The sequence below is a fragment of the Fukomys damarensis genome, unplaced genomic scaffold (assembly GCF_012274545.1).
Source record: "Fukomys damarensis isolate Sample0158 unplaced genomic scaffold, DMR_v1.0_HiC HiC_scaffold_8, whole genome shotgun sequence".
Lineage (NCBI taxonomy): Eukaryota > Metazoa > Chordata > Mammalia > Rodentia > Bathyergidae > Fukomys > Fukomys damarensis.
The window spans coordinates 7,117,013-7,124,466 of NW_022900920.1; the positions used below are offsets into that span (position 1 = coordinate 7,117,013).

General features: G+C 45.9%; 1 pseudogene; it reads right to left on the reverse strand.

Annotated features, from left to right (window-relative positions):
- The window catches only part of LOC104860311, an 11,884-nt pseudogene extending 5,508 nt beyond the window's left edge, over positions 1-6,376 (reverse strand).
- Between the last annotated feature and the right edge of the window lie 1,078 nt (positions 6,377-7,454).

The following is a 7,454-nucleotide window of genomic DNA, read 5'->3' on the forward strand; positions in this document are numbered from 1 at the left end:
CTCTTCTTGTTTTTTTTTTTTTTTTTTTTTTGAGACAGTGTGGTGGTCCAGCCGTCACAACACAAACATGCCTGAGTTGGGGAGTGAGGATTGAGAAAGGAAAGAACACTCAAGCCTGAATGGAGACCAAGAGAAGTCTGGTTTATTTCGCAGAAACAGCTCCTTTTATAGGTTCACAGCAACAGGAAGCTTTTAAGGGCACACAACAACAAAAAACACCAAGTCATTGTTTTTCAAAGACCAGATTTCCTGACTCTTACCAATAACATCAGATCTTCAGCTAACAAGTTTCCTGTTATGTCAGGGTGAGTTCCTGACTCTTACAGATAACATCAGATCTTCGGCTAATGAGTTTCCTGTTATGTCAGGGTCAAAGAGTCAAAACAAGTTTAACAAACAGTTTCCTTGAAGAGTAGCAAATGTTGATGCCTTAATTATACAAGAAGAAGTTATTTTCCAAATGTCAAACTCCAGTGGGCCATGACTGGGCCCCGACAGACAGGGTCTCACTATGTAGTCGAGACTGACCTGGAACTCACTATGTAGACAAGGCTGGTCTCGAACTCACAGTGATCCTCCTGCCTCAACCTCCTGAGTGCTGGGATTACAGGCATGGGCCACCATGCCCAGCCTTATCTTTCTTGGTTTTAATTGAACATATGTGATCCTATTTTATCTCTTCTTTTTGAATATCAACAATACCTCTTTAAGTTTTTTTAGTGGTTTCCACAGGATTTGCAATACACATCTGTAACTAATCCAAGTTCACCTTTAAATGACGCTATACCATGTTACACAGTGTTGTCACCTTATACTATTCTCAATTCCTCGCTCTGGCCACCATGCCCAGCCTTATCTTTCTTGGTTTTAATTGAACATATGTGATCCTATTTTATCTCTTCTTTTTGAATATCAACAATACCTCTTTAAGTTTTTTTAGTGGTTTCCACAGGATTTGCAATACACATCTGTAACTAATCCAAGTTCACCTTTAAATGACGCTATACCATGTTACACAGTGTTGTCACCTTATACTATTCTCAATTCCTCGCTCTCATCCCTATGGCAATAGTTTTATTTATCTCACTTATCCATATTTAATAATCACCTCATTCACCAGATATTTTGAGCAGGTATCCTTTAGGTTAATTAGGAATAAGAAAAATAAATATTTCATTTTTTCTTTATTTACTCCTTTTCTGACTTTCTCTAAACACATGCACACACACACACACACACACACACACACATATGATTATAGTTAAAAATGTCAGTACCTCTGAAAGAATGTGTGAATATGATGCCACCTAAGTTGGAATCCTAAAGAGATCTTTTCTATTCTCTTTTTTGAAATAAAACTGTTTGAATTCATATGGAAGAATAATATCTGAAAGCAGTTGAAAAAATTTAAAGAATAGTGAGCCAAGAGTCACACATTATCAGGTGTTTAACATTCTCACACAGCCAATGGAATTGTGACTGTATGGTGTAGGCCCAGGAACATTCGAGAAGAACAGCTGGACCACTGGTGCCTGAAGCTGGTCCAAGTCATGATGGGAACTCAAGGCAGGTCAGTAAGAACCAGTGGCTTGCTTATCATAAGGTGCTGGCCTAACTGGCTATAAAGAAAAGAAATCCAGAGTCTTTTACTGTGCCAGCCATAAAAATAGTCTTCATGTGGAATATAGATTTGAATGTAAATCATTAAAATGTAAAACATTAAAAGATAACTGAAAATTCCATTCCATTTGGGATGCAAGTGAGTTTCACCCATAAGATAGGGTATCTGCAGAGTGTAAAGAAAATTAGACTTTCTCCAATAAGTTTCAACATTTCCCTCCTCTCTAATATTTACTTCTGGTATATTTTGTAACACTTAAACAGAAAGTTTAAACAAAATAACACAAAAAAGGTAGAATTATAAATAGAATATGAAAAGCTATTCCACACATAGTGAGACACACTGACTGGTAAAGAGATAATGAGATGTTCATCTCCCAGTGGTCAGTGAGTGCCTAGAGTTTGACACTGCAAATTAGGCCCAGCAAAAGTGACTAGAACTCAGGGGCTGGAGCTCTGCAGCAAAACCAATTCACTGACTCCACTGGACATATCATTCTGGAACCACGCAGATGTGGTTGGCTGTTACACCATAATGGTGAAAAGTGCAAAGGTCAATGTCCTCAGGCTCTAGCTTTTTTTAGGAAACAAGTTGGTGCCCAATCTGGGCCCAGAAAGAGGCTGCTCATATGTCTCTTCCAAGTCAGTCACAAGGGAAAAAAGACAAGTATCTGTGAACCTCCGCTGTCACAGCAGGGCTGGATGACAAATGCTCCAATCACATCTTAGATGGCCCTCGTCTGCAGTAATTCCTAATGGAGAATTGAGCTTTCTCCTGGTGCAGCATTCTGAAGGCTGTTCTGAACACCTCTCCCTGTGGTAGAGTCAGCCACCTACAAAGAAAGCAGGGCTGAGGTACAGAAGACATCATGGGAACCTGGAGCCAATTTCGGAACCTGCCTGATGGCTTGGCCTTGGATGGTCTGTGATTGGCTAATCTTTTTCCTCCACTAGCTCAATCTCATTTCTAATATCCTGAGAAAGGTGCTTGCAGTAATGAGCTCTGTGTTCTCTTTCAGACAGAGCTAACTTTTTTGCTGTCACCAACCTCCTACTTGCTTTTAAGGCCTACAAGCTCTGTTCTACTATCCAGCAGTAGGACCCCGATAAATCCTTTGGCCTTCCAGTCTCAGAGGCGGAGCTGCTGAGCGGTATGGGTTCTTCTGGTTCTTCATTCACCTTGCCTGGCAGAAGCATGGCTGAAGGGCCAGAAGCGACATTAAAATATGCTTTAAGAAACACAGGACTGATTCCTCTTGAAGTCTGCATGAGCTCAAGCACAGCAAGAAACAGATCCTTTCAGCCCACGTGTAATAAAAAAACAGATTTTGAGAAAAACAAAACAACTTTTGAAGTCAGGGACAAGGACATCACAATGACAATATTCAGCATTAAATAAGGGTTTGCTGAGTGACACTATTTTGTGAAGGCTGCAGGCAAGTAACACCTTGCACATCTCACCCCCAATATGGTGTCACTCTGTGGGTATGGTGGGGAGGCTGCTGGGGCACCCTGACTTATGAGCCCCGCCACCTAAACTCCAGAAACCTGGGAGTATTTTAGTATTCAACACTGCTCTCCTGAATAGCCACTTTCCTGCCCTGGAGGAGCAAAGCTTTGACCTCTTCTGCCAGTACCTGGATGTCTCATCTACTCCCTCTCTTCTTTGTCTAGGGCCACCCAGAAACAGCATTGTGCTGCTGCTGCCACCACCATACTGCCAGTATTTCTAATGCCCACTGTTCCTCCTGTAATCACTCAGTGGTTGGTTACAAAGTCAACACATTTCAGAAACATTTAAATGGCTGTAATAAAGCCCTCTGAGTTTTGTAGTATCTCTACTGCCCCTGACATCATATATTGGTTCTTTGAGGTCAGTTCAGGTCCCTGGGGAGGAGCAACGGGCTCCAGTAAAGCTGGCTTTTTCCATACTCTTGCTTGTTCTACCCACAAGCAATGGCTATCACCCTTTCTCTGGGTGTGATCACTTGTTTCTTTCCTATTCATAGGTGGTGTGGGGGCAGCTGAGACTGGCTTCCCCTCCCTAGGGCATCCCAGATTGTGGTGTGATCCTTGGAGAGGGCTGTGGCTGGAGGGCACCAGTGATGCAGAGCTGTGTTGCCTATACCCAAGGTCACCTGGTGCAGCCGATGGACCTGGCAGATTTGTGAGGTTGCTAAATCCCTTCGCTGGGCCAGCCTGGGCCTGGGTTTTCACCAGTTGTGCCTGCTCACTCGAGAGCTCTTGGCTGTTACTACAGCCATTCCAAATGTCTCAATAGACCTGTGTGGGGCCAAAGTGCTGGATTAATCTTCATTATTAGATCTGCCCTGGCTTCTCAGAAAAGGCCCCCAGTACCTCCCTACTTAGTACCTCCTCACTACTCACCGCTTTTAGGTGCTTAGAACATTTTGGTTTTCTGCATCGAACTATGCAGGTCCATACTGTGCCCAGGAGCAGGCCCCTGTGCAGTCCTTACCCCCACCCTCTTTCCACAATAGACTGGAGAGCGGCTCAGGGGTTGGCAGAATAATAGTTCCAAAGACATCCTTGTTCTGCCCTGGGACCTGCGAGCATGTCAGATTGCAAAGAGGAAGCTGGCCTTGACACAGGGAGAGGAAACTGGATCATGCAGGTGGACCCAACATAGCCACAAAAGCAGATATGTGCGGAAGAGAGAGGTGGCAAGGTCAGAACCAGAGCAATGCAGCATGAGAAAGACTCAGCTGGACACTGCTGACCTTGCAGGTGGAGGAAGGGTTCTGAGACAAAGTGAAGTGAGAGAAGGCAAGGAATGGATCCTCCCCTGGAGCAATGGGAAGGAGCCAGCCCTGCTTACAGGTTGACTTTAGCTCAATGAGACCGGCTTAAGACTTCTGACCTCTGGCTACAAAGAGATGCATTTGTGCTATTTAAAACACTTGAGTGTTGTGATTTTTTTCCATTAAGTTTATTGGTATATTTAAAGCAAACAGTACAGTTACATTTATCATTGGGATCTTGTGCCTTTACATGACACATAGCTTGCATATCTTTACATATCTTAGTTCTTGTTTTGTTCCCCATACCCCTGCCCTCTCTCCACCCACTTCACCCTTCCCTATTTGAGCGCTGTGATTTGTTACAGTAGCTACAGGAAACTGGTGAGCAAACTGCAAACTGCCAGGGCCTTGCTCCAGCCACCTCTTGCTCCCTCCCCTGCCCTCTTCTGTAATGAATCTTTCTGTAAAGCTCTTGTCAGGTTGGGATCCAAGAGAGTGGTGTTCTTCACCCTGCTGTGTCTGGCAGCGTCTGGGACTACTGACCCCTCCCTGCTCCACTCTGCACCTTCCTGCTGGCTCCCCCCCGAACCCTCCCTCCTGGCTTCACACCCTCTCTGACTAGTTTCTGGCCCACCAGCTTCTGCCTTGGAACCCGAACCCCAGATTCCACTTGTTTCTCAAAGGTTTGTTGTATTCCTATCTCTGGTTACTGTCCCCTTGCCACCCAGTGCTCTGGGAACCTGAGATTTTATTTCTTGATTCCTTTGTTCCCCTCCTTCTGCATATGGCTGTGACCATCATTTTAGGGATCAGTGACTGACCAATATGCAATATGCACCTCTGCCCCAGGCCACTGTACACAGAAAAGCCTCTTAAGCTTCTCATCTCAAACTCAGCCAAAGCCAGTCCTTTGGGCCCATAAAGCCCCTTATGCCCTAATCTTCTGATCTTCCTTTTTCCCTTCACTTTCTTCTCTTCCATTATACCAGATGGCAGCCAGTTCCTGCTATCTGCTAGGCTTTGGGGCTCCAGGACCTTAGCATGTGGTCCCCCTGCCTGGAAAATCTTCCTCCAGCTTCCTGGAAAGGGAGCCCTCACGCTTCCTACACCTCGCTCAGCATGGCCATCTCATCTACCCTGTACATTCCTCACCTCTTGCCCCCTTCAATAATCCTTTGGTAAATTACGTATCATTTATAGTATCTTTTACTCTCCTTATTTATCCCTCTCCTTCCCATTGGGACATAAACTTTAAGGAAAGAGATGTTTGAATCTGCTGTTCTCTTTGCTTCATTAGATCCTGGAGTGGGGTCCGGCCTGCAGGAGGCTCCCAAATGGCTTGGTGGATAAGACTGAAGGGAAGATACCTTTCCTCTTGTCTTAGTCCATGGGTGATTTGACAAGAAATTTATTCTGGGGGCTGGAAAGTGCAAGAGCATCTTCACGGCACCTGGTGTGGGCCTTCAGGTGTGGTGGAATGTGGTGGAGGTGAAAGGGCAGCCGACTGTGTGCCAGGGAGAAGGCATGCACTCAGTTTTATAGCAGCTGTGTTGGTCACAGCGACACCGGTCTATTCACAAGGGCTCTCTCCTCACGACCCAGTCACTACTTACTAGGCCACACCTCCCCAAAGCACTGCCTCGGGGATCCAAACTTCCAACACGTGAATTTGGGGAGCCCATCTAAACAATCATACAGGCACCCCTCATCTATCCTCACAGCTGCCCTTGTGAGTTAGGTTGCAGGTAGTCCCAGAGTGCTTTGTGAGGGTAACAGAGCTGTCTTGGAGGGGTTGGAGCCTTCTGTCCTCTGAGTCCTAAGCAGCTACTACATGGAGCATTATTAGTGTTCTTTCTGTCATTTACATCATCTTCCTTCTTGCTCTGTGTGGCTGTGCTGTGCTGTCCTCCTTCTGAGCCCCTCTCCTGCTTCATTGTCCCTTCATCATCCCGCTGCAGCAGTTTTGTAGGACTGTGGCTGATCCTGGCTACCATGGCTAAGTGTGTTTCCTCCACTTTAGTGATACCCAGTGACCAGGTAGCCATCACCAGGAAGCCCCTCAAATCATCTTGTGTGCCTCTTGAAAGCCTATCCAACGACTGCCTTACATGAAAGCATGTCCCTTTCCTCTGAGATCAAAGGAGCCCCCTTGCAGTGTAGTGTTGGTGGACAATCACTATTCAACCAGGCTCCTCAGTGCTGTTTCCTAGAAAGGTGAATTGTGAGAGCACAGACTTCTGAGAACACCTTTCTATCATCTCAGGCAGGGAGTTTATTTTTTATGGGATCGGATCTGAGCAGTGACTTCTAGAAACTGGATTATGAATGGAAACACACAAGTACTTTTTCAGAGTTCAGGGAGAAACCACTTTCAATAGTGATTCTCATTTCTGTCTTCATCTTGTTTATTTAGACCGGAGTCACTGTTGAGTTAGACAGTGGGGGAGTTAGAGTTGGTGATGGGCCCATTCTGGAGCTAGAAGGAGGCTGTCCCCCTCCTTCTTGCTCCATACCTGGCAGGTAAGTAGTGGAATGAAGGAGTCAGAAGTGACACTGTCCCCTGCACTCCTATCCCTAGATCTCTGAGGTCATAGTTCTGTCAGTTGCAGGGATGCTGGTCCAGATGGACAAAAGGATACACCAGGCCTCAAATGCTTGGGGCAGGTGTCCCCAAGGCTGCACAGACTACACACAGCACAAAGGCAGGTTTGAGACCCCGAGGCTGTGTTGATCTGTCAGGGCTGCTGTAACAAGGGAACACAAGTAGTGCTTAAAAAACACAGCAGTTTATTCTGTCACATTGTGGAGGATTCCTCAGTGCAAAGGGGTGGCACTGTAGGTGACTATAGCTTCTCTTCTTCACCTTCCACTGGAAGTGACACTGTTGGAAGGGCCACATTGATCCCTGCTTGGTGACAGGGTCCTGGGGGAGAGGCCTCTTCCTGGAAACTAAGTTGGGCCAAGCATAGCCTGTTCCAGGGCTCAGGTTCTGCCCTATGGCTGGTCCCTGACACCCTGATTGGGCTATGGATAAAAGTTTGTACTGTTCCCTGACTCAGGCTTTGTGATCCA